Source organism: Diorhabda sublineata, chromosome 4 (assembly GCF_026230105.1).
Source record: "Diorhabda sublineata isolate icDioSubl1.1 chromosome 4, icDioSubl1.1, whole genome shotgun sequence".
In the NCBI taxonomy this organism is placed as follows: Eukaryota; Metazoa; Arthropoda; class Insecta; order Coleoptera; family Chrysomelidae; genus Diorhabda; species Diorhabda sublineata.
The window spans coordinates 17,710,508-17,737,824 of NC_079477.1; the positions used below are offsets into that span (position 1 = coordinate 17,710,508).

The 27,317-nt window shown below is 31.2% G+C and overlaps 1 protein-coding gene across 2 annotated transcripts in view; it reads right to left on the reverse strand.

The window, feature by feature from the left end:
- LOC130442920 (KH domain-containing, RNA-binding, signal transduction-associated protein 3-like) overlaps positions 1-27,317 on the reverse strand; it is a 748,831-nt gene that overhangs the window by 659,801 nt on the left and 61,713 nt on the right. The window lies entirely within an intron of this gene.

Consider the following 27,317-nt stretch of genomic DNA (forward strand, 5'->3'; position numbering starts at 1 on the left):
TCCTGTTATGATCTTTTAAAAAAAAGATTTTTCAAGAAATATACACTAATTTCTAACATTTATGACATTATTCTATTGTCATCGGTCCTTTATAAGTGCGCAACTCGAAAAATTTTCTGATACCGAGAAACAGTTACACCCTACGTCGTGCCAACAGTTTTTCTGGTCATTTTGTACCGTATCCGATTGGTTTAGTGAGAAGGAATCAGAAAATTAAAAAAATCTATGGTTTTCCTTGCAATTACATCTATATTTCAGTCCTTAGAACCCTTGCACCCCCTTTGCCAAAAACATTTTGATAATTAAATCGTAGATAAACTATTCTCTACGAATCAGAAAATCGCAGCCAGACCCACCCTTAGTGAAGAGGAAAATGTAAATGAAACTCAAGGATTTCTGAGAAATGTGTCAAATTTATTTGAGAAATAAATTATGGCACACAGAAGATTATCATTTTGTCAGATAGACCAGCACGACTTAAAGCTTTAAGCTCTGATTTCATGAGATCCAAGCTGGTTTGAAAATGCCGGGACAAGTTTTTCTTCATTGATTCCAGGATACAGTGGAGGGGAAGATTAATAATAGTAGACAGAATTTATTACAGGACAATAGAGAAAACACTAGAAAAAGATGTAGGTAGGGAAAAAATCAGTCTGATTAATCTCCAGTCGAGGTAAAACAGCTCAGTAAACCTCTTCAATATGCGATATTAACTCTACCTCCCCATCCACCTCTACCTCGACCTCTACCTCCTTCCCATACGATTACATGTGAAAACCATATGAAATTTTTTTATAGATCCATAGTTTAGGAGAAAAAGGTGTCTCAAAACGATAACATGGTTAGTGTAATTGGAACTGTTGGTTTACTGGGAGTGTAAACAGTGTGTCGTTCAGTAAATATACAGGAGCTTGGACAGATACTCCTGGCCACCTAGAACTGAAGAAGATCTACTGAATGTTTAAACCTAAGTGGAAACAATTCACGAATACCAACAGGATTCTTCATGTGACATTGCCGCCACTATAGACACCTGATAATGCTAGGCTTAGAAGATTCTGCTCCAAGCTTAAGAGACAACGAAACTTTAACAACGCATTACACCTGAGAATGTAGAAATAGAAGATAAAGATCTTTGGTAGCTAGTGCTGTTTCACATCTGGAACTTTATAAAAGGAGTGGTATTAACAGATGAGTTATGAACTAAAGTATTCCCAGTGCCATAGCAAGAAAAGGGGATACACTGGTATTTTATACATTTCAAAAATGTGGATAGAAAGTAATTGTGAAAGATTAAAATTTAAAACTAAGAACTATTTTTCATTTTTGAGATGACAGCTTTGAATTATCAGGGTCTTCAGTAGTACGAAACTAGCAACTTTGACTTGGTAAATCACTTTAAATTATGTACAAACGAAAAAAAATGCTGGAAAACAAATTGCTATTTTCCAATGAATCAGTTAGGATAAAATGGGCAATTACGAAAAAATTTTCTTTTTTAGAAAATTACTTTGCCGAAACTGGGTTAAGAGCCGAAATTGAATATTATAGAAGACATATATAAAGCCAAATGTTCATCAAAATCTATATTTTTTCTAAAAGCAAATTTTAATTTTGTTGATTAAAATTTTCACTTTCACTTAAATAAACATAACTTCCACCTTATAATTGAAATACGTTATGCGCTCGAAATAAACATCTGCAACAGTATAAAACGTTTTATATGTTTGTTTTATATTTCAAGAAAAAGTTGGTCAAGACCTCAAGATAAAACGTTAGTATTCCGGAGTCTATTTTTTCCAAAAAAATGTGAATTTTCTTATTTTTATAGCGTGACAAGGAAAATATGTTTTTATGTTTTTATTCGATAACCAATTATATAAAAAAACGAGAATAGAATCAAGCCTCTCTCGAAGTTAAACTAATAATTGAGAATCACGTTTTCATCGAAAAAACCCAGAAAAAAACAAGAAAAAACTTTCTTATCACGTACTCAATTTTTCTAACTATTCATTTTGCTACGTCATGCCAAATCTTTTGAAAAAGATCAAAATGTCTTATCTCAACAGCTTTGCATATATTAGCGATAAATATTCTCTAAACGAATTTTTCCTCTCTATAAACCATTAGTATTTCGAATATGTACGAGTATAATCGTTTTTAAAATTATGAAATCTGTAAACAAAACTGGAAAATTTATAGTCCTTGAGCACAGCAACAAATTTTTCATTTATGACCACACCGATCAAACTTTTTGTATCTGTTGCTTGGGTGGATTAGGAAAAATTTTGGAGCTAGAGCATTATGGTAGACGTGTGTTTGCCTGTGAATTGGCTGTCAGGAAATTGTAAAAGTTATGCAAAATAAAATTTATAACCACATTAATAATTTTGTTTTAATCAATAGCTTTCATCATAAAATTGGTGAAAAAATATGACACGTAAAAATAATAGATCACTCGACGCGTCCGACACTACAACAAATCATTATGAAAACAAAAAATTCATTACCAAGCGGCTGATTCTAACAATCTAACATAAAACATTTTTGCAAAAACGTGGTAATCTTGTAGGATTTTTACAGGACATATGCGCAGTCCAATTATCAATTTTCTGCAAATATTTTATTCACTACCTTAGATGACATTTTGATTTGTACTGTTTCTTACAAGTGCAATGCATATAGAATCAGTTGTCCGACAAAAATAATAGGGCTTTTTTTATTTTAGACGCTGTATAATACATATTATAATACATTATACCAATCGACATTTGAAAACAATTCATATCAAGATGCAGTGCAGCTTTTACATATGGAGCCAAAGTATTTGGCATTTTTTTACATAGTAAATAAAAACCTTGTTTAAATTGTGACAAAAAGTACATTGGTCAGTCGAAAAGTCACGATCAGTCGGATAAATGTTTACAAACATTAATAATATCAAAAACAACCGGTTTTATATATATATATATATATATATATATATATATATATATATATATATATATTTAAGGAGCGGTTTCTTATTGGGTACGTGGCAAGGAAGCACCAAAGTAGACTTTAACTTTAATATATTTTCCGACTGAAATTTTACTTACAATAATTAATTAAGATTTCCGGTTTTTTTATAATTATTAATGCTTAACATTAATGGTGAACATTAAATTTCAATAGGTTAGGTAGTTATGAGTGTAGTTGAATATTCATTGGCTAGTATTTATATGATAATAAATTTTATAGGTTGAGTCGTTATAAGTGAAGTTGAAATTTATTGGTTAGGTGAGGTTAGTTGGTTGTTAATGGCGTTGAATTTTTATAGAATTTGGCTTTTCAAAATCTAAAAGATTTGCATAAATTACACTAAGGTTATTTAAATCAGTTTTCTTATTAATGCATTGATCATTTTGGGCAATATATGTTATTTCTAAAGATAAACGTTTTTTGTAGTCTTTTTCAGTTGTCGAAACTTTGGTAGATTCATAATTCATATTGTGTCCTTCATGATAGACATGAGTCGATAATGAACATCTATCAGGATATAATCTGGTATCACTCTTGAGAGAAGTTATCCGACTGATCAGTGACCTTTTCGACTGACCAATGTACTTTTTGTCACAATTTAAACAAGGTATTTCATATACTATGTTAGGCAATTTATTGATTGACTACAACAAAATGTTGGAAAACCTAGCACAATCAGTGTAAGAAGAGACTTACTTCCATAAGACACCTGATTCCTATGGAAAACTCATACACCACGTACGGGACGAAAACATTGTGCATCATACGTACCAATTAAAGAAAGAAACAGCCTACAGAACAGTTATCAGAGACCTACACCATTCATTACCAATCGATGAAATGAAAACCGAAATTGAAAAAAGAGGTCACAAGGTGAAGAACATTACAAATGTCAGACAAAGAATAAATAGGGAACCACTGCCTTTATTTTTTGTCGATCTTGCACCTCAAAATTTGTACATTTCGCACCTATGGAGAAAAGTAGGGCATTCTTGCCCGCAACTTTTGTCACAATCACTAGAATCGGCTAAATTCAGTTTTTTAATATCAATTCTATATTTTCACGCGATAATAAATAGTAAATGTCGTGTGAAGCAAACTGTCATCGAGAGTAAACATTTCAAGATAAGCAGTGGTGCTGTTAACAGTAATCTGTAATAGTATTTAGGCCTCCGATACTATCCAATACAATGGAAGTGTACCCAGGTTATTATGATTCAAAAGCAAGGCAAACCCGCAACAGAAGCAAGTTCATATCGCCCTATAAACCTACTCCCAATAATGTCAAAAGTACTATAAATACTACTTTTACGTAAAATCCAAACAGTTGCTCCCATAAACGAGCTCACACAACAGTACAAATTCGGTTTCAAATGCAAACACTCCATAATTCAACAGTGCCACGGGATAGTTAACATAATTAAAACAACCCTTGAAGAACAAAAGGTGTATGCTGGAGTATCTCTCGACATACAGCAGGCGTTCGACAGAGTCTGGCATGATGACTTCTCTACAAACTGAAACTACATTTAACGGAACAACTATACTTTTAAAATTTCATATCACCGATCGCTACTTTCAAGTCAAAATTATCATACGATAGAATCTGAGCAGCGTTCAGCCATTTCTATATCTGATATGCTTGTGAATACCCAACTGTAGCTGCAAAAACAGTTTAAATTCATTTGAATTTGTTACAGAACTGTCTCAATGAGTGGAAAATTAATGTCAATGCCAGTAAATCAGTGCAAATAACATTTAAAACAAGAAAATTTGTTTATCCGCAAATGTTCATCAATATTCCCATTCCGATAAAATTTTTTGTACTTAGGGTTGCATTTAGATGGAAAACACATATCAAAAACAAAAGAAAACAGTTTGATTCTAAATTGAAAATATGCACTGGCTATTCAACAAAAGGTCTTAACTAAGACTCGAAAATAAATTGCTCATCTACAAACCAATATTCATACCACTCTGGTCATATGGAATAGAACTATGGGGAATCCCACTTATCAAAGAAAACTATTCCACAAGATAACAAATTCGATCCATTGACCACAACAATGAATTAATAGAACAGAATATGGCACCAAAAACTGCTCTTTGCGTATTAATATAATATAATTAATAGATCACCTTCATCATAAATATCAAAATAAGAATAAAATCAAACTATAACTTTCTAATAAGAAAAATTAATTTTTCTTTAGTCCTTACATCTCAATTATATAGCAGTAATCAATTAAATTATTTGTATTTTTATCAGAATTCAAAAAATAGAGCTATACATTTACTCAAATTATTTAGCTCTTTTTTATCATTTATAGCTTTTTCGTTCTTATGTATGTGAACCATTTACAAAAATTCTCTTTTTCGTGTATAAGATTCCGTGTCAAGAATTTTTTAAATCTTTATAATCGAATTTATGATAATTTGATATTTCATGGTTCGTTAAAGCAGTTCAGTTTTTTTATCGTATTAATGGCCTTTTAGTCTATTTTCTAAATACTGAGATGTCTACCCTATGTAGACAATATATTTCTTTTGTCCAAAATCTAAGACTCCAGAAACAAATTTGATAGAAATCCTACAATAATCAAAGTTAATTTAACCTCAACAGCCAACAAACCATATGATCATATACATCATATACATGTTTTTGGTATAGCGAATCATTCATACTTAACAATAATTCTCACGTTATGGTCAAGCTTATCCTATTCAAAATATATCTGTTGTTGATAACTTATTAAATTACATTACTCTTCATGGTTTGCCGTACAAAATAACAGCTGATTGTGGTTCGAAATTTAAAAATAACGACGTAGATAATTATTAAGTAATACCTCATTATATTCAGAATCACAAAGAAACTTCGAAATTATTATATGGTATGATAAAATTAGAGAACAAAGGTAAAGATAGAATTATTGAAAATGAAATGAAAATAGAACTGATCCACCTTCACATACAAATCAAGTTGTAGCATATATCCGAACGAAATCTAGAGATAAAATATTACCTAAATTTAAAGAAACAGAAATTATAAAAGAAGTACCCTTTTAGAAACAAATTAAGGAACTTATCATAAAAATATAATCAGAAAACCTGAAAATAATTTATAAAAATGAATATATTCAGTTCAAAAAATAAAAATATTCAGTTCAATTGATGAAATCATTTAGTTCAATTGTGGAATTAAGTTTATTTATTCAAATTATAATATAGTACGCTACCGGCTTCCGACCGTAGCAGATGTCCATCGAAAATTAAAATGAATTTTTAAGAGCTATGAAACTAGTATATCAAATGTTTTTGATTGAATTGAATAAAATTGTCCAATTAATATGAAGCAAAAGTAAGTCACAAAAGTGAAGTGGTCATGTTTTCACCAGGGAACAGGCCAGGAAAAAACGGTAAACAGTGTCAGACCACAATGCAACTTTCAAACGCAATACAATACTAGCCAACACATCCGAAGTCTCCATATTATCAAAACCAAGTAAGCCAAATAAATACCCAATTTCCGTCATTATGTTTGAACAAACCAATGATCCCATTAATACCCTTCGATGCTTACCACACTGAATATTGAATTATAAAACGTAAATAGACGAGTAAAATGTACCCGCCTGTAATGAAGTTTGGTTTAAGCAGGGTACCCCATTATTTTTATTCTGGAAAACAAAATTTCAAAGTAAAAAACATAAAGGAAAATAAATTCTTTGCAAATAAAACAAAAGAAAAAACATTTCAATTCCAAGGTATCTTTATAAATAATAGTGGTAGTCAGAATCATCAGAACTAGAGTCATCATTTGTCATGATTTGATTGAGTTCTTCGCGATCTGCTGCTAGAACGAGTTTTCCAACCTCTTTACTCAGTTCTGGAGATTGATTACATTTTCGTAATTATGATTTTACGTTTGCCCATATTAATTCTATAGGGTTGAATATGCAATAATAAGAAGGTAGTCTGAGAAGAGTATGACCCTGCTCTTTGCACAGCTTGTCAGTATAATAAATTTTCTCTAACTTCAGACCTTTAATAATAGTAAGAAATTATTTGTTTGCTGGACCTTTTTTACGATCGCTGACAGGAATAGGAATATTTTTTTCAGACATAAATGCTAAAATTTGAGCTCTGTTACTACTAATATTCGGTATCTTAAGGAGTTTCCGCGAGTGGTAGGATGTGTTCTCCATAACGATTACTGATGAAATTATGTGTCTATTAGAACTTCGGTAGCCTTTTATCTGACGCAAATAAGGAATTATTTTTGACGATTCGGTTATTACCATCAGTTTATTCAGTTTTTTGTGCTTAAAACCACATACTGACCAAACTTGACGCAATGTTTCTAAACTGGTATAGTATCCTTTTCTGGATAATTTGCTACCTTTTGTTGGTCTTATATAAACTAATAATTGTCCTAAGTACGTATAAAATTTGAGTAGCTTTATTAACTGATTTCAGTTTTTTTTGATTCTGTGAATGATCCACAGCAACCCCTTTCGTGACTACTCGATACATGAGGAAATTCATTTCCTTTATTTAATTCAGAAATTCTTATTATGATTGCATTACAGATTGCTGAATAATTTATTTTATTAAACATTCGAATATATTTAAAATAACTTGCTATGTTTTATATCTAAATCTCTATCTATCTATCTCTATCAAATTCCTACCTGTTTTTATTCTCACTACATTCTGCAATTTCATTGTCTTCATTCGCCCATGGTCTAAAGAACGACATCTTTCAATTTATTTAAAGAAATTTATAAATAAATCTCACCAAACGAAGCTACTGCTTGCAGACTGTCTCTAGTAGGAATATTTCGAATAAATTGTGTACATAGGGCTTCGGCCAATTGAAATGCATTTATATTTACGATTGGATGTTTCCATTGTTAAACAGTGGAGAGGATGAATCCATGGTAACTGACGGTTTGTTGTTTGATGTTTTTTTATTAATTTTCGATACTATCTGAAAAGTCCTAAATATGATACCATTTATTTTTGAGTGTATAATATAGGAAAAATTTTTATTGCTTCTATCATTTATATGAATTTTATATGATTTTATTAATCGATTTTTCATATATTCTAATAATTAATTGATTCATATTTTTTGGGTTCAAGGATTGTTATAAAATTAATCATATGTTATTCATGCTTATGAACAGGACAAACACAACCCGAGGAATTTTATAACAATCGAAAGTACAATGCATGCTAAAAAAGACTTTTGCTCGAGGAATTATAACTGGCAATTAGGACTAAGCAGGTTACTGGTATTAATAAATTTTCCTTTTTCTTTTACAATGAAATTCTTTAGTAACAGATAACGATTTCTGCGGGAAATAAATGTTAATCATAACTATTGTATATCTCCTACAATACGTTTCTACATGATAAATATGACTACAGCACGCCAAACAAGGAACCTATCTACATTATTTATTTTTTGATATTCTTTCAAGTCGACATGAAAAACAAGATTTCACAAGGTAATTAATTTTCGTTTGAGTTTTCTCCTTTTCAATTGCAAACGTGAAAAACACAATACATTCTGTTACTATTGTTGTGAATACAAACTGGTATTGTAGTTACATTCTTTGAAATTATAACGCTGAGATTCGGAAGGTTTATCTTACAATGTAATGAATAGACGATAAGGGTTAACTTTATATAAGAAATAATAGGTACATGTGTTATGAAAAAAAGAATGCGAACTATATTTAGACAGAAATCAGGTCTTTCGGAGTACTCATGGAGATGAAGATATTCAATTATAGTAATTTATATGAAATAGAACAGTTGATATATTAATAAATCTTTACCAAAAAATCCTTACCTTTAATTTAGAAAATAAAAAAGGCTTGACTATCCAACAAAGTAAAAATAATTTGGTTATGGGACAATGGATTTGGCTAAAAACTTTTTAACTGACAACACCAAATGGGCTTGAGCATTGTCTTTGCACAGCTCAGCTCATTTTTGTTCGAAGTTTTGCACGAAGCTCAGCAAAAAATTAAATATAGTGTGGTTTCATATTCAAGATACCGGTGCAGGTACATAATCCTAATGATATGGATCATTTCTCTGATCTTAAATTGTTGATTTGAACTTTTAAGCTCTTGGTGAATATGGGTCTATCTATTTCAAGATCATCTATAAGCTACTAATTGTCATGAGTTGTTATCTTTTATAATAACACACACTTTTTCTATGTCAAAATTGTCACGTAAAATTTAGCCATTATTCTTCTCGGCCATCCTGAAATCGCTTAAACCATTGAAGATCTCGGGCACGCGATATATTCATCACTACGCACTTCTTTCTATAAATTTTCAGTTACGGTTTTTGTTTGACGTGAAGTTTCACAATTCGTAAATCTACTCTTATACTAGAATTTCTCCGGAGGAAGAAGCCAAAAACTCCTATGGAAAGGGCTATACTGATTATTTCTCAGTAGAGAAAGGCACTGAATTCGTAATTAAAAATTTCATTGTAATAATTTTACTGCGCACTTTATCAGTAGCACCATCAGTTTCGTTACTTGATTTTATAAAATATATTAAACAATTTGTGATGGTTTTTTTGTTTATTCAGTATTTGTCTTATTTCTTTGCTTTTCATACGCAGAGCAAAAAAATTGTGATGTTCTGTCAACTCTACTATGGACCATAACAAAATTCCGTTGTCGGATTGAATAGCTCAAATTGAGATGAATTTAATACCACTTCAATGTATGGAAACTATGGTATTATTGACAAAGTGAGAACTTTGTAAAAACATTCAAATAATCCCCATTAAAAACTTAGGAATATTCAAATTAAAATTAAATTATATATATTTTTATATATAAAAATTAAAATCACTTGATCACACTATTCATTGATTCTTGACTGTCGAACCAGGGGAAGCAGTCTTGCAACCATGCTTGAACGATTTGATAAACTGAATATTTTTATATCAAAAGTTTTAACTGGTATATAAGCTAATACTTTCTGAAATGGAAATGAAATTTATTCAAAACATAGCAAAGATATTAGAGCCAATAACATTAGCCGCCGTTTTTGTGTCGTTAGATGTCAATCTTATTTCTGCGGAAGCAACCGAATTTATATTGCCAAACGTTCAAAAACAAAATTGTTGTATCGGTAAGAAATTAGCGTTATATCCAATAAAAGGAATTAACGAGAGACGGACAGACTTATCAGGAACAGGAACTATAACTTCATTATTTAAATAAGTTAAATGGAAAGTTTGAGAGAGTTCTAGTGATAGTGTTCCACTGAGTATTGCTGCAAAAAATATTATGCGATTGTTGGTTGAAAATGTCTCAAAATATAACTGATAATTATGATGAGGAAGATATGTCACAGGAATAACAACAAAAAATCTAAGAGTTGAATCAACCGTGTACAAATACTAAGTTGAAATTTTTGGAATCGTTGGTGATATTTATACCGAACACACTGTCTGACGCGCGTTTCGATAACGAAGTTAGCGTCTTCTGAGACTGAATGTGAACTAAAAACCATTAACATAATTTACCTGTTTCATACTCAATTTTCTTACCAATAAATCTTCTCCCGCGAAAAATAATTCCAGCAGGAAAGCCTCCTTAGCAGGAATCTTCACATTTATTCCTTAACTACTAAATTATAGAGTGAGTTGTAGGAAATAGGTCCTTTGTCACTATTTAAACTGTTTTTACATTTAGCAATTTCAATACTTTCAAATGCATCCAACAAATTATCATTAAATAAATTTTTTATCAATTTTACATTATTAATATTTATTTCATGATTACGTAATCGTAAATATTCGATTTTTCAGTGCTCCCATATTTTAAATGAACTGTGTGTTACTCTATTAGGAACTCCTTCCAAACCCTTTGTTATAAACAGGATTGAAATGTATCAGAGCAAAATTGATTAATTAATTAACATATTTACAATTTCCTCATCATAACCATTGAGTACAGCTCAATCAAGGTCCTTTCCTTATTGTATCTCTAGATGTTAAGTGGAAAGTGAACCAAACGATGTATCAGAAAATGGAGACTGGCCATTTAATGCTGGATAAAAATGGTAACTGTCCATTATTTTCCATTTTATGAACTTCATCCATGGATGTTTTGAATTGAGTTCCAAAATAAATTCTTCTACGTTTGCCTCCTTCGTATTGAATATGGCGAAAATATCATACCTGTACCATACTGGGAGAATACTGAAACTCTTGACTGATTTGTTTTTCAAAATTACTCATAACAAGTTCAGCTATAAACGTTGATAGGCGGTTGCCCATTGCCCTTCCTTTATCTTGTATGTATAATTCGTTGTTGTACTGGAAATGGTTTTGGTCCATACATATTTTTGTGAATTTTAAATATTCTCCTATTACATCAGTTCACAAATTATTAGATCTGAGTAAGTCCTCAAGAAAGTATATTGGGCAGACGAAGAGATCCGTCAATATCCGGTTTGAAAAGCACATTTATCATGCAATAAGTATCGATAAAAATGTATCCAATAATAAATTGTTGGATGCATTTAATATCTACCATTAAAATTGCTTAATGTAAACAAAGCTTAGATAGGGACAATGTACAGGTTTTTACGCAAAAAATATGCTCAGAAATGTCCTTTACTACATAAGATTATTTTGACTTTTACTTTATGCGGAAAAAAGTTTGTTAATTGAGAAGAGAACGTTGGTTACAAATTTGTTACGTTCACGTTATTATAACTTCCATGTTTTGTTAGAAACAACGTCTGTTACATTACTATAACTTATTTAATGCTTGAAAAAATATTTGTTACATTACTACTATTTTGTTTGATTAGTTTTGATGAATTTTGTGAAAAAGGAATATTTTTTTGTTGTCGAAAGATTAAAAAGTTTATTGTGCCAGTTATATTAATATAAAAAGTTTGTTCCACTATTTGTTCATGTTGTCATTAGTTTCGAATCCCGATTACGAATTAATTTAGATTTCGTGATCAGGATTGTTGTCACTATCCCGAAAATATCGTGATTGAAATATCAATAACCGGATTAAAACCTCAGCTGGAATTTATTGCTTCGAAGAATAAAATCATAAATTTTTAATTTTAAAAAAGTACTAAACAAATATTGAAACAGGAAATAGAAAGTCGTGCACTGGCCACACATATTTCCTTTAGTTATTTCAATCGTTCCTCAGAGATATTACAAAATAATTTTTTTTACGCCCTATCTTCAAAATACCTTGTATTCCACCGGTTTGTAGCGGTTGAAGCAGTTGTTGATTATAGTGAAAAAAAGTACCATAGGTAGTTTGATTAATGCAATTCGTCCACACGTTTATTGAAAAAAACATATCAAGCTATATTTGATTCTGACATGACAGCACATGAACTGATATGATTTTAATCAGTAATTCGATTTCTTAATTTAGTAGTGGCTTTTTCTTATTATTATTGTTAAGATGAAAAGTGAAGATTTTGAGTTTGAAATATGTACTCTTGAAGAAATCATATAAAATAATATTAACAGCTTCACAGAACGTGTGCTATTAGCTTATTTTGAAAAAAGGTCTAAATAATCATCCAGCTATTGTAATAGCGAACTTAATTATGAATGATAATGTAGATTTAAGTAAATATGCCAAATTCATAGCATTTTTGAAACGAAAATCGGTTGGGTACAAAGCTAAAAAATCTGATACATTCTAAAAAAAGAGGAAATGAACAAGTTTCTATTGAATGCTTTAGATGACAAATATAAATTTAATGTTCAAGGTGAAAGTTTTAAATATTTGATTAGTTTTTTGATACTTTATTTATCAATTCTTGGGTTACTCACTACTGGGAATAGCTGGAGGTTGTAGAAGACAAGAATTGTATAAGATGAAAATTGATGACATTGAAAATAAGTTTCTACTCATCACGATTCCAGATTCAAAGTCGGCGTTTTAAATATTCCAGTTTGAGATGGAAAAACCCAACTAGCAGCCGAGCAACTACTTCTTCCTATCATATAGAAATGGAAACTGTACAAAATAAATTGTTGGTATAATTCCATCGTTAATTGCGCAATATTTAATTATGCTGGTCATACGTTTCAGGTCATACGCTTCGACGTACTTCGGCATCGCTTCTAGTTGATGCGGGTGGAGACATTCTTCAATTGAAACAACATGGAGGATGGAAATCCACTACTGTTGCCGAAGGGTATGTGAGCAATTCTCTTAACACAAAAATAAATTGTTTCTTCATGAATTTTACAAGGAACTAATAACAGCAGTTTTTTGAACCAGCCTTCTACATCATATGAAAATCAAGACACAATTTGTCTGTTACAAATATTCACTACGTAACTGAAGTTTTATCTGGTAATAAAACAGATACAATCGTGACTAGATCGAAAATCACATAAGTCAACCCAATAATTGCGTGGTGATTATTCACATTGCGAAGTGAAATAAAAATATATCATTTAGTTGTTAGTTTCTGTTAATATCGTTGTCTATAACTTTATGCACTTGTTTCACAAGTTACAATTACATCCATTCATTTTAATCCTAATTTAACAGTTTTTTTGTTTGTCTATAAATTTTTTAATTTTTCTTGAACTCCCAGCAATGTAAGCTAGTGATGGTTTTTCGGCTATTATATTATGTAAAAAAACCAGCCTAGAGACTGTAGCTAATGAGTCCTGTGTTCGCTTCGCAATAATTTCAGTATTCCTATAGAAATGTCATGAGAAGTACTGTAGTACAGACATTGACAATTAACAACACTTTTCCAGATGGTTTTCATCACAGAAAATGGTAATGGAGCTATAGCAATTTCAATGCCAGGTGGTAATCCTTCATATATTTTCCCTTTGAATATTGCATAAGGTGCAATGGATTAGCTTTTTTCACCTAATGTCAACTAAATACATTTTCTGAGCCTTTGTAGCTAATATTTTAGTTGTTTGCCCGTTTTAACTGAACGTTTGCATAAATTTAAGTTGCTGGTTAAGCTGGAAAAACTATTTTATGTTGTTAACATTTAAGTGCGTTTCTAGCAGTATCTTCATAATTTTGCTTCTACTTCATTTTTGTTCTGTCATTGTTATGAATAGACAAAATAATTTTATATAACTCATGAATTTCATCGATTAAAATTTTTTTCTGTGGAAGGTTTCTCCCGGTTTAATGTGGTCGAGCTCTACTTAAGTCACTAGAGACATTGACTTTATTAACAACTGGAGAAAAACGAATAAGCATTATATTTTCCACGTTATGTTATTGATTGAAGCATTTTTTATCATCCAGTATAAAAATAGATTAAATGTACAACATACCCAACTTTGAAATACTACTTTTGTAGTAATAAGTTGAAAAATGCGTAGTTTTTGAAATCACAGACCGTATTAATCCATTATTTTTTATAAGGTGTTTTAAGCTATTCCTTCACTTTTCAATTATCTAAGTACCAATCGTAAGTTCCTTATCGGTATATCGCATATCAATTATGAGAAGATTCTATAGCCAGGGACTGAAATTTAAAATGGTGAAGTGAACGGAGAAAGTATGTCAGTAGACGAAATTATTTGTTTTCCAAAAAATGGATTTGATAAGCAGTGAAATTCCGATGAGAAGAAAAGTAAATATACATTTGGATGAAATTTATATGAATAAAGGCCATCCTTTTTGCAATGTTTGGCGAATTAAGAACATGAAAAATATTCATGGAAAGTTATCCTAGCTTAGAATTTCCTTCTGAGAGAATCCGTTAAATAGTTTCTCTGCATATTGAAGCTCATAATTTTAACTTCTTCACTCAACTTTATTGTTCCACCCTCATTGCAAATGTTTTTCAGTATTTTATAACACCAATAAATTCAAACGTGAGTGTAAGAGACTCAAGTAAGATGCATAAAATTCACCCAAATGTTTCTTGAATGACATGAGTACCAACTAAGAAAGAATTTTGCAAATGGAGAATAGAAATTTACATGAAACTTTATTGTTATCAGTATTGGAGATTTTTTACTCACACTTGATAATATTCGTGAAATATACTTCAAATGTAACACTACCCTTAAAAAGGGACCATATTTTTGAGTTAGCATTTGGTATTCATCAAAAATTATTAGTAGTGAATATATTGTTTTCACTACTACTAGACCAACACTCATAATTGTATGATCTGATGCACGTTTTGATAAGCAATTTATCATCTTCAGAGGCTGCAAGTGAACATATTTATTTCATATTATTGTCTCTAGGGATTATACGGAAAAGCGCGAGCACAGCCGCAGCCGATGGAAAAAGTTAGTAACCAATCTAAAGTAACAACACATTTACCCTCGTGATTTTTTGTTATTTTTCCATTCTAATAGTTTTCGGGAAAGAAATATTATCAGACATTTATAAATATGTTTAGCATGTATATCTTCAATATGATCACTCAGTGATAAAGCCCATTCGATCTACAGAACATGTGTTGTATTCATATTCCACAACCGTGCTCAACTCGCCTATTTCTCTGTATTAGAAAGTTTCGAAATCTCATTGAACATTGCATGTATTTGATCCAAGAATTAATCAATCTACTCGTTTACGGTTATTCAAATTGTACAAATCTCACCATAACATTGTTAGAAACACTATTACTATTGACAAAACAATGTTTTTAAGGATGGCACGCAGCAGAAAATTAATATGCTGTGGTCATCACCTTATCATCGAATCTTATGGAAATTGTTTGGGAACCTTTGCTAACGTTCCAAATATGTTTCTACATGTTCTGGATGCCGTAAATGTACATAAATGGACAAAATTAAAAGATCCATTGGAAAATGTGAATTCACTTGTGTGGCAAATTGATTATAACTATGTAATTAAAAGTTTGTTGAATAGTTAAATGAATGAAACTTATTGTGACAAAGCCAGTAATTAAATAAAAAACCACGAAATCCATAAGGCTTATCAATTATAATAGAAGTATTTCTTTAAACCATTTTACATAGTTTAACTTAATTCAGAAAATCGTATACTAAGTTTCATTAGTATACGGTTTTTGCTGAATAACTTCGCGATTTTCAATTTTTCGACAAAAGTTCACATGACAAATTTATAGCAATTTTTTCATTTTTGGATTATATTGTTTATTATCTGGTTTAATATCAACTTATGGAGATAAATGCCCTACAACAAATTAGAGAGAGCAGAGAATTAAATTTCCAAGAAATTTGGTCCTCACGAATATATTTGTAAAATAAAGATTTCAGATGCTACGCATGTCATGCCACAAATAAGTCTAGAGATACTGTATAGAGATACCCATTACATGCAAAATGGAGAATTGTTTTTATGTGGGGAAGTAACAAATAAAAATAAAGTTATAACAGTGAAAAAACATGGTGTGCAGTCGCTTTTATCAGCAAGCATTGTTTGTGGTGATGAAGAAAACAAGCGTATGCTCGAATCTGTTGACAACACAGCAGGAGTACGTAGACTAAGTATCGACGCATCTCAATTTTTATTATTATGAGTAAAGTCAACACCAGTTAAATTAGAAGAATTACCAACTTTTGACTACAAAAACTTTTGTTTTATATATACAGAAAAACTTTGTTGAACCAATTAGAAAAGCTTAACGACGAATAGCTAGGAAAAATAATAGCACGCATTGATATCGTTCGTTTAATAGCTGTTGAAACGCGGTAACATGGCAGTTGATATAAAAATAGACGGTATCACGCGTAGCACGAGACATCAGGAAGACCGGTTTCTTGCGAAATAGATTGTATTATGGACTCAATTTTCAATTATAATAATGAAAACTCAGACGAATGTCAATTTAACTTAAAGCAGCTGACGAAAGACGACGGAAGCAGTCGTAGATGTTATTTCGGACAGGAGAACAATGAAAAACGTTTAAAAGAAGAGTACGATGACGAAATAGTTATGTATGATTCACCAGGATTTGAGTTCATTGTCAAGGGTATCGTTCTTCTCGTAATATTAAATAGTCCTGGTTTGGACCATCACTTCAAAAATATATTTTTCAAGAAACCGATCAGATGTCGCATTCCAGAACAATTTTTGTCGTCGGCAAGTTTAAAGTAGGAAGAAGCTGTTGCTCGACACATATTATTTTTGTACGCTTTTGGTGGATAGGATATATCTTCAATTTTCAATGTCGGTTATTCGACACTTTCCAGAATAATCAATATGGGAAGCGGGTCTCAGCTAAGTTTAAAAGCACAGCGTGAACAAAAAGGTCCTAGAATCAGCTGGCGAAAGTCTTGTAATCGCTTTGTTTGGAGGCGACCAAAATGTAAAATCGCTCGATATACTACATTTTAAGTGCTCTGTCAAATCAACCAATAAAAGTTAATTCAATCTAGCTCTCTTCCACCTATCTCAACAGCGTTTTCACAGCATGTTTATAAGATGTATTTACAAGTTCAATGTGGCTGCAATATGAAATAAATGCTTCAGAGTGGAGCTGGAAGCAAACTTCTATCGGGTTAAAACCGATAATCACTACTGCAGAACCCGCACCAGAATCGGCTGCTTAAAAATGATTCATTGTAAATGCAAGAAAAATTGCGGTAAAATGTGTGGGTTCCATGAAGTAGGCCTCAAATGTTCTGTTATTAGCCAGAACTGCAGCAGTGAAACATTCGATAATGTTGTCGACCTTCAGGAGCTACTTGAAGACAATGGAGATGATGGTCTCATCGCGATGTTTATCGCCAAATAATAGCAGTACTATTCAATGGTAGTATAGCTGCGAAGACCAAGCTGATGATGTCCATGTGGCCTGATCGTCATCAAAAAAAAAAAGAAGATCGAGCCGTCTGCCTTATAACAAAAAACAAAAAGAATAAAATAATAATTAAAAAAAAACAAAAAACCCGCCTGCATGGATAACTACAATTAAAAATCAACTGAAAAGACTGAAACAAGATGAAAATTCAATGATAAGGTATTTTAAGAAAATAATGATTAGGTACTTAAAACCAGAAACATAAATTGAAACAGTACCAAACCAATGTACCTGCATATAGTACACTTAAAAATATCAGCACGGTAGTTTTTTCACTTTTTTGCAACATTATAAACAGAATTACATTCGGAGGCATGCACAAAGAGATAATAATTTATCATATCATTCAATTTCATGCCTCCGACTGCAATTCTGTTTATAATGTTGCAAAAAAGTGAAAACCCTACTGTGCTGATATTTCTAAGTGTACAATATGCAGGTACATTGGTTTGGTACTGTTTCAATTTATGTTTCTGGTTTTAAGTACCTAATCATTATTTTCTTAAAATACCTTATCATTGAATTTTCATCTTGTTTCAATCTTTTATATTTAATTGTAGTTATCCATGCAGGCTTTTTTTTTAATTATTATTTTATTTATGTCTTTTTAGATAAGATTACGTAACCGGATTAATTCCAATTTCAATTTCAGAAAGACAAGCAAGTTCCTCTGGAATTGGAAAAACGGTCATATTGTTCCAAATTGCATTTGTGGGGCACTGATTCTTTTTTATTTTACTTGCGCATCTGCCACAACATGTTATGCGTTGAGGTGTATTAGAAGGTAGTATTGTCAAACTTGCAGTAACATTGATATTACGACATTGTTTTGGATACAGTAATTTTGAACAAACATAGCATGGTACTACAGCTATTTGCGAAATTTCTGCCTCAAATTCATTAAACAGCTGTCTTCGGGCACGAGATCTATTTCTCATGGCAGTCAGTCTATCTTCACGCGAAACAGGAGACCACTGAGTGTAAGTTTGAGACATTTGACGTAGTCTAGTTAACCGAGAAGTAGGGGATTCGTCTTCTCGACATAGAGAAATATATTCTCTCATAGTCTGGCTTCACGAGTAGAGTGAGACTCGTTTTGCCGACTTTGTGAATTATACTCTTTCATAGAATTTAGTCTAGCCTAACGAGATGAAGGAGATTCGTTTTGCCGCTTTCGAGAATTATACTCTCTCATAGAGTGTAGACTTAGCTGTCTCTCAATTTGAGTTTTCTTTAGTTGCCTGATTGCTTTTCGGACGTTATTTTCTTCAGACACTTTTTTCTTTTCCTCTTGAGAAGAGCACTATATGCTAACTTCATTCTATCTTTCATTTTATCAAGGCTTATTTTACGTGAATTAGTGGTGCCATCTATCCGCATAGGTCAGAATTATTTTAATTAGCTATTTTTTATCGTTCCATTTAATATTCTAACTACAAGTTATATACATATTTACAATCAGTGTTTAAAATCCTTCATTTTGATACCCAACTCGATATGTTTGGTAGTAAAAAAAATTCTTTACCTCTCAACATGGTGTCCAAAATCCGCCATTTTGGTTTTTTTCAAATGTCTCCTATCTAAGAGCACTTGGGCTAATGAAACGAATTTAACGATACGTCAAATGTGAAAATCCGTTTAGCGGTTCTGGAGATACAAGGTAATAAAGGATATTACATACATACTTACAAAATACGCGTTAAAAACATAACCCTTCCTGGCAGTCGGGTAAAAAGACATTGTCTGGATCGTTAACGATTGAAGAAAATATCGCATGTTAAGCTTCAAATACTTATAAGGAACAATACGGTACAAATAGCTACGAACTTGCAATTGGAGGAACCTGGGATTAAGCCTACTGGGGATATTAAGTGAAAAAACGCGCCTGGAATTCTACTTCTGAGGTGGTGCAGAAAGGAGTTCGCAAGATACAATTTGCTGTTTGCCTTCACCGCAAGCGTAGCACCTTGAATATTGATTCTACGAAAAAACGTGAAGTCTAAATTACTTTGCAATTCAATTCTCTACAACTTTGTTGTGGAGCATTTATATCCAAAAGTTGATGATAAATGAGATAACCAGATAATAGCAATTTTTCTGCTCAACTCTAAAAATATCCTACGGAAAAATTTGCAACAAATGATAACTTTTGTCGAAAAGTTTAAAATGGCGAAGCTTTTAAACAACGATCCCTTTGCTTGAATTCAAAATGGCGACTGACACACCGTTGAAATTTGATGGCTATTTTTAATTTTACTTTCAATTCAACATTTACGGACCCCTCCCTAAAGATATCAATGAGCACGGGAATTTTTGCAGGGTCAATGCTAACCCGACTGAGCTGTTAAGAATATATCAAATATATATGAATACTTTGAAGTTGTGAAAGTTGTCCCATACTTTTTATCATTCCAAATATTTGTAATTAACGATTTTTTTGACGATCTTGTTCAGAAAGTATCGTTTGAATAGCTGCTTTTTTTAAAATAAATACATTTCGAGATTATTAAATTCTAAATTAATTTTCTCAAAGTTGATATCTGAAATAGAGCAGAAAGTGAAATGAAGCAAGTAAATGCTCGTTAGTGTTAAAAGCTTACGGATATGAAATTTTCCATTCGATTTGATTTCGTTACCAATTCCATCTAAAAAAATAAATTTGAAAACTACGATTTTAATATGTACCTTTGAAAACTTCTCACATCCAATAAACATTCTCTATTATCAAGAATTAATAATATGATACAAGTTGAGTAGGGTCCGTCGAAAAAGTATAATTGAAAATTGTTTGCAATATATACAGAATATACTATAATGAACTGACTCGATATATAGAGTGTCAATATGAAAACATGCCACCCTCTATATTCCATACTCTATAGAGAATTTAATTATATCAAGAACTACGTCACATTCCCTTTTAGAGAGGCTAGTTTGTAGCCTGGTTTTAAATCAAGTTATATTACTCCTCTAGCGAGGGCGGATACAGCATATCAAATCTCAATTGGAAATAGTGGTTGAGTAAGTACTGAGTAAATATTGTTTAACTACCCATTCAAAAATAGCGAAAACTCAATTTTTCCTTTCAAGCTGTTTCGGAGAATTGAATTTAAATTGATAAATCTAAAATTTTGCAATGAAAGCAGATCTCTACACGCAGTTGTTATTATTTTCCTAAAACTCGTCAAATTTAGATGCTGTAATCAATCGATTTCTGTCCCCCTCATATATCAGTTATGTGCAGCGAAGAAAATTACGCCACTATTTAACCGAAATTAAGTGATGTAGTGGAAATCCATATTATTGTGCACCTTATTATGGAAATGGATCACAACTTTATTTTTGGAGTTTACTCCTTAAGAATCGATTTGCATATATAAGGGGCCCGGTATGAGAAAAATGTGAGGAGTAAAATCTATCGATGAATGACCTCGTTACGTTTTTGGTGCGCCCCCTATGATGCGCAACTTTCTAATTTGTCAGTGTCGACATACTTATATTGCTGTTTTTATTATAAATATCAATAAATTATATTGTTATTGTGAAGTTTTAATTTTTATCATTGTGTTCCGCTAAAGTGAACTGAAAGTATTTTCAAATAACTATGGCAGAAAGAGGTGTAGATGATATTGCCGGAACATCTAACAAACACGTGGTTGCAAGATACGTTATAATTCATGTATTATATGTATGAGCATGTGCAATTTGTATTTATTAAATATTTTAATAATTATCGATGTACTTCATATAAATATATATTTGAAAAAACACATAAAATTAGATAATCAACCCAATATGAATGATCGAGATTATTGCCTATTGTAAAAAGTTTAATGTAAAATATTTCGTCGATTAGTTATAATAAATGTATATGAAATGAATAAATTGAATAAATATATATTTATATATGTATATTATTTTCATTAATTCACAAATTTACCTTTTTATACAGTATCAATCTTTTTTAAGTTAAATAAACTCTTTTTGCGTCTGGTTAGACTATCGAACTTAAGGAGTAAACTCCAGTCGTGCGTCGGAGCTGACACACACAATTTTTTTTCTTTTGTAATGATCAATCAATCATGTATTTTTAGAATGAATACTAGATTTTGATATGACTTCATTTGAAACTTTATATTTCTTTTTTCTTTAACCTCTTTCACTTGTACAGAGATGCAGTCTCGCACTAAGGAATCAAGTTTTTGCAAACAAACATAACCAGGTAAAAATTATCATAAATTGTCTGAAGCTGCTTGGATCTCATTTTCAATTTTATAAAGAGGTAAGTATATACTTTCTCACAATTGTAAAATACATAGAAACAAACAGAAAATCGAATCATCTATAGTAAATATTTTTGTTGCCATTAACTTCTGAACATATTAAATGCAGTTAAATCCAGTTTGTGTGATACTCCAAATTTTATGTAGAAATTTATCTGAAAAGAATTGAATGTTATATGAGGCGAACTGCGGGGCCATGAATGTTATTCACAGGTGCAATATTTCAAGATTGATATCTGTCGTTTTACATATTGCAGCTGATTTTGTAACAAATAAGTATCACAAGCGCTCCGTCATTTTTCCCTATTTGACCAACCTATAACAAATTGAGGTATACTTCTTATTTATCTATTTACTTGGAATCCAGAAATCACTAAGAAAATCCTGATGCATTCCATTGAAATTCTTATCATGTTTTCTGCTGTTTGCAAAGAATTTGATTCAATCGTTCTGGTGAGAATTGAACAACTTCGAAAATGCTGCTTTTTTGGTAGAAGGAAAGGGCGTGGAACAAAATTATGGAAATGTATTCATGAAATATAACATATTTCATTCCATATGAAGGGATACTTTCGTAGGAAAGTAGAACGGATAGAGTAATTTCGAAAAATTGTGATAAACGTTGGCCGGCTCCATTGTTACAATATCCCAAAAGTTTAGAAAATATTCCCATTTTTAATTTATTCATGTTCTGGAACGCAGGCTTGTTAACACAAAATTTAAATGTCAATGAAATTGTCTTTGTTACAGCATCTCTTCAACAGTTTATGATGAAAATCTCAAGCTTAACGTATCAAAACTGATTATTTGGTTTTATATTGTGAAAATTTAATTTTGAATAGATGTATAAAACCATACTGTATTTACGAATACGAATATTGAATTTGAACAAATTGCAAGAGAAAAGTCTTGGACTAAGTTATATCAAATTGTCTGTTATACATGATGAATTAATAGTCTAAGTTATGATGAATTGAATCCTGATCCAATAGCTGTGGGATGTGGGAATAGATTTTCAAAGCACATCACCGCCTTCTAAACTTACTATGAACTATCACCATAAAAAACTGAAAGCCTGACATCAAAAACAATATTAAAGAGCAAATTGGAGGTAAAGGAAAAGTAATTCGGTGGAATGTACAGTTCATGTATTCAAGAATAAAAATATCAATTCATGATGACATTGAGAATTGAAGCAATAAAAACAACATGTTGTTCAAATGACACAATATAGAGATATGGTAATTGAAATAGAAACTAAATCAACAACCTATGAGGCAATAGGACGAACTATGAGATACGCCTAATAAATTGAAAATCGTTTTTGTTTCAAATATATTCCGGAACTAGTGAAACAACTATATTTATAGAATTTCAAGAGGGAGAAACTAGTGTCCTATATCTTTAAACGAGCAATAGTTGTTTCACTAGTTCCGGAATATATTTGAAACAAACACGTTTTTTTCGATTTATTAGGTGTATCTAATAGTTGGTCCTATTGCCTTGTATGTTGTTGATTTAGTTTCTATTCCAATTACCATTTCTCTATATTGTGTCATTTGAACAACATGTTGTTTTTATTGCTTCCGCTATCAACGTCATCATGAATTGATATTTCTATTCTTGAATACGTGAACAGTGTCTTCCACTGAATAACTTTTCCTTCACCTTCAATTTGCTCTTTAATATTGTTTTTGATGTTGGGCGTTTAGTTTTTAGTGGTGATGGTTCATAGTAAGTTTACAAGGTGTTCGGGTACCGTTGCTTACTTAGACTTTCAGATAGCCTAACTCAAAATTACCAAAGGTTCATGTCATCTGAAAATCTATTACCGCATTCCACAGCTATTGGATCAGGACTCAATCCATAATAATTTGAATTTTATTTGTTTTATAAATAATTTATATGGTTTTAATAGAGTTTTGTGGAACTTATCTGTTCTAAAGTATGTTAAATACGATTGTTTTTTAACGGTCCTAATACAAAAGCTGCATATGTTCATCAATTCATCAAGAACAACAGACAATTTGATATAACTTACTCCAATAGTTTTCTTTTGCTCAAATTCAATATTCGTGAATACAGTATGGTTCTCTACATCTTATTAAAATTGATTCTTCACAATATAACACCAAATAATCAGTTTTGATACGTTGAGCTTGAGATTTTTATAATAAACTGTAACATGGACAATTCTATTGAGATGTAAATTTTATGATAACAAGCCTGTATTCCAGAAAATGAATAAATTAACAATGGGAATGTTTTCTAAACTTTTGGGATATTATAACAATGGAACCGGCCAGCATTTATCACAATTTTTCGAAATTACTCTATCCGTTTACCTTTTCTGCGAAACTGTCTCTTCAGATGGAATAAAATACGTTATATTTCATGAATATATTTCCATAATTTTGTTACACGCCCTTTCCTTCTGCCAAAAAAATGGCAGCATTTTCGAAGTTGTTCAATTCTCACCAGAACGTTAGAATCGAATTATTTGCAAATAGCAGGAAACATGATAAGAATTTCAATAGAATGTATCAGAATTCTTTTAGTGATTTCTGGAGAAGTGCAAAATCATGTTATTCGTAAATTCGTGAGCGATCTTTCTGTACGTTTGATCACAAATGAAGAGATGATATAATGTAAGACAAATTATAAGAATTAATAACTTCATTTATCCCTTAGTTATTGTACCGACTCAATGCTATCGTTCATGTTGAGTTCGGTATAGTATTGGTAGTAACCGAAGTATATAGTGGGTACAACTAAATCGATTCCAGCGCTCGATGTGGTCAAATTATCATCAAATCAAGCTCTTAATATAAATAAGGACTTGAACTCGAATGAAAAATAAAAAAGAATTGTCTAACAAGCTCTTTTTCGTCATCCATTTGTCCTTCACCTCCCTATACTTTTACTTGTAATCAACGCTATTTATTTGCCATGAAGATACATTTATTTTTTATGAACCATTCTGATTCACGCTGCTGCTGCACCAATATTCACAATTATACATATGAGTTTCGATAAACAAGTTATCGTCTTCAGAGACTAGAGTTTTTAGAAATTAGGGACGCGCGTCAGACAGTGTAACGGTGATTACTGGTGTAGTGGTAGTGTAAACAGTGTACTTTCAGTATGAAAGTTATTACATGAGTGCTATTCTAATATGGAATTATTTCCGACAAGAATTTTTTGTGAGGACCCGATATGGACACGCCTGCGTTTTCTTTTTAGACTAGATGCAAGAGAATACCAGCCAAATCACTAAATCTTCTCGTACTTTTTGTATAATTATTTTATCCATACAGATGTTTCATTTTTGTTTAGAAATAAGAATTATTTCATAAGAACAATTATTTCAACTTATTGAAAATAAATTTCTCTATCTCGCAGCATACTTAACTTGATTTTTAAAAGAATCGTGGGTTTAAAAACACTACTACACAAATAAATGAAATTATAGAAATTATTATAGAAACGAAATGATACTTGGGCTTCCCAAAGTAATACTAAATAAATTCGTTATATCACTAATGGTTACCATAAATGCTCTCCGGAAATGTCTACCTGCGGAGTCGATTCTTTCCAGGTATACTTGGCCGTCTCGTCTATGGTAATAGATTTTCGGTTGATCTACTCGGGCAAAACTGTCCAGGTAAATATTTGCATATATTTTCAATAAATATCCTATTGTGCATAATTATGATGATTGATGCGGATTGGAAAATATCCTTTGACATTTTGTTCAAACGCATGCGAAAGTGTATTGATCTCAATGGAGAATATTTTGGAAAACAATACAGCAATATCAAATTATAAATACTTTTATTTGTCTATCTAAAAATTTAAGTAGCAACCCTCGTATAAATCATATTATGGAGTAGTTCAAATGATCCACAATGCGAACATAACAAAACAATAACAATTCAGACTGATGTTCTCGATTTGTACATTTTTGAAAACATTCAAAATACGAAAACAGCACGTTCAAAGGATCTATAATAAATCTGGAAGATGTATTTTCCGAAACTTTCACCATAAAATTGTCAAACTTTAACGGGGAGAATAATTTTCAACGCGAATCAGGTTGTTATTGAAGAACACTTCTAGTCGAGTTCAAAATTCTCATCTTATATTCAGAAATGGTTTGAAAATAGTAATTTTTGACAGATGAAACAATGTACTGGCCAGATTCATAATATAGAGTCGACTATCTTATTTGATAGATAGATCAATAATCATTTTCTGAATCACTTAAGGAACGGCAAAATTTAATGAGTTTTTATTTGTTGGCTGATAAATTTCTGGTCTAATCAAAATGAAATTGACACTAAAAAATTCCTGGAATATATAAAACTTCACTTTTCTGCTAAAATTATTCACCTGCCCTTTGGAGTAGTAGCTACTAGTATTAAAAATTTCAAATAAAAATATTTTTATGTGTTTTAAATAAGTTAATACCGTCTCTAAGATGGGTATAGAACTGGAAAATAATTGGGGTTTTGTTAATTAAAACTTTTTGCATATACTCGTATATAAATGAATGAATTTATATATTTGACAATTTTGTCCAAACTACTGGTACAATTGTTATAAAATTTCATACTAATATATTTTGGAAGCTAATACATTCCAAGAAATCGTTTTTATATCTGTCTCCTACGAAGTGCGCTAGTTACACGGTTCGTATGAACATAACTTTTTCAAAGGTAGATTTAGTAATATAAATTTCAAACGTCACTGATGGTAAACTCGATACTGTTTATCATTTTCGAAATATTTTGTTGTCAATATTATGATATCAGTATGATTAATGAAAGTAATGATTAAATTATGAACAAAACAAAAAATTACAGTAAAATATAGCAGTAAAGGCTAAGAAAATGAAATTCAATGGGTGTATATGTTCAACATGTTCTCTGTTTTCACGAATACATAAGTCTATTCTTATTTTTAAAGAATACATTAATATTCTAAGTGTTTAGGAATCAGCTTTGAAGTCATTAAAATGAGGTTTAATTATGCCGTCCAATTATTGACGTGAATTAACTGTGATTTAAATCGCATGACCATGGAGGCCAAGTGATCGGAGCTAGTGCACCACTAAACTCTATCAAACCATAGATTTGGAAAGTGGTTACTAAATCAATTACGACACTTTCTATTAAAATGG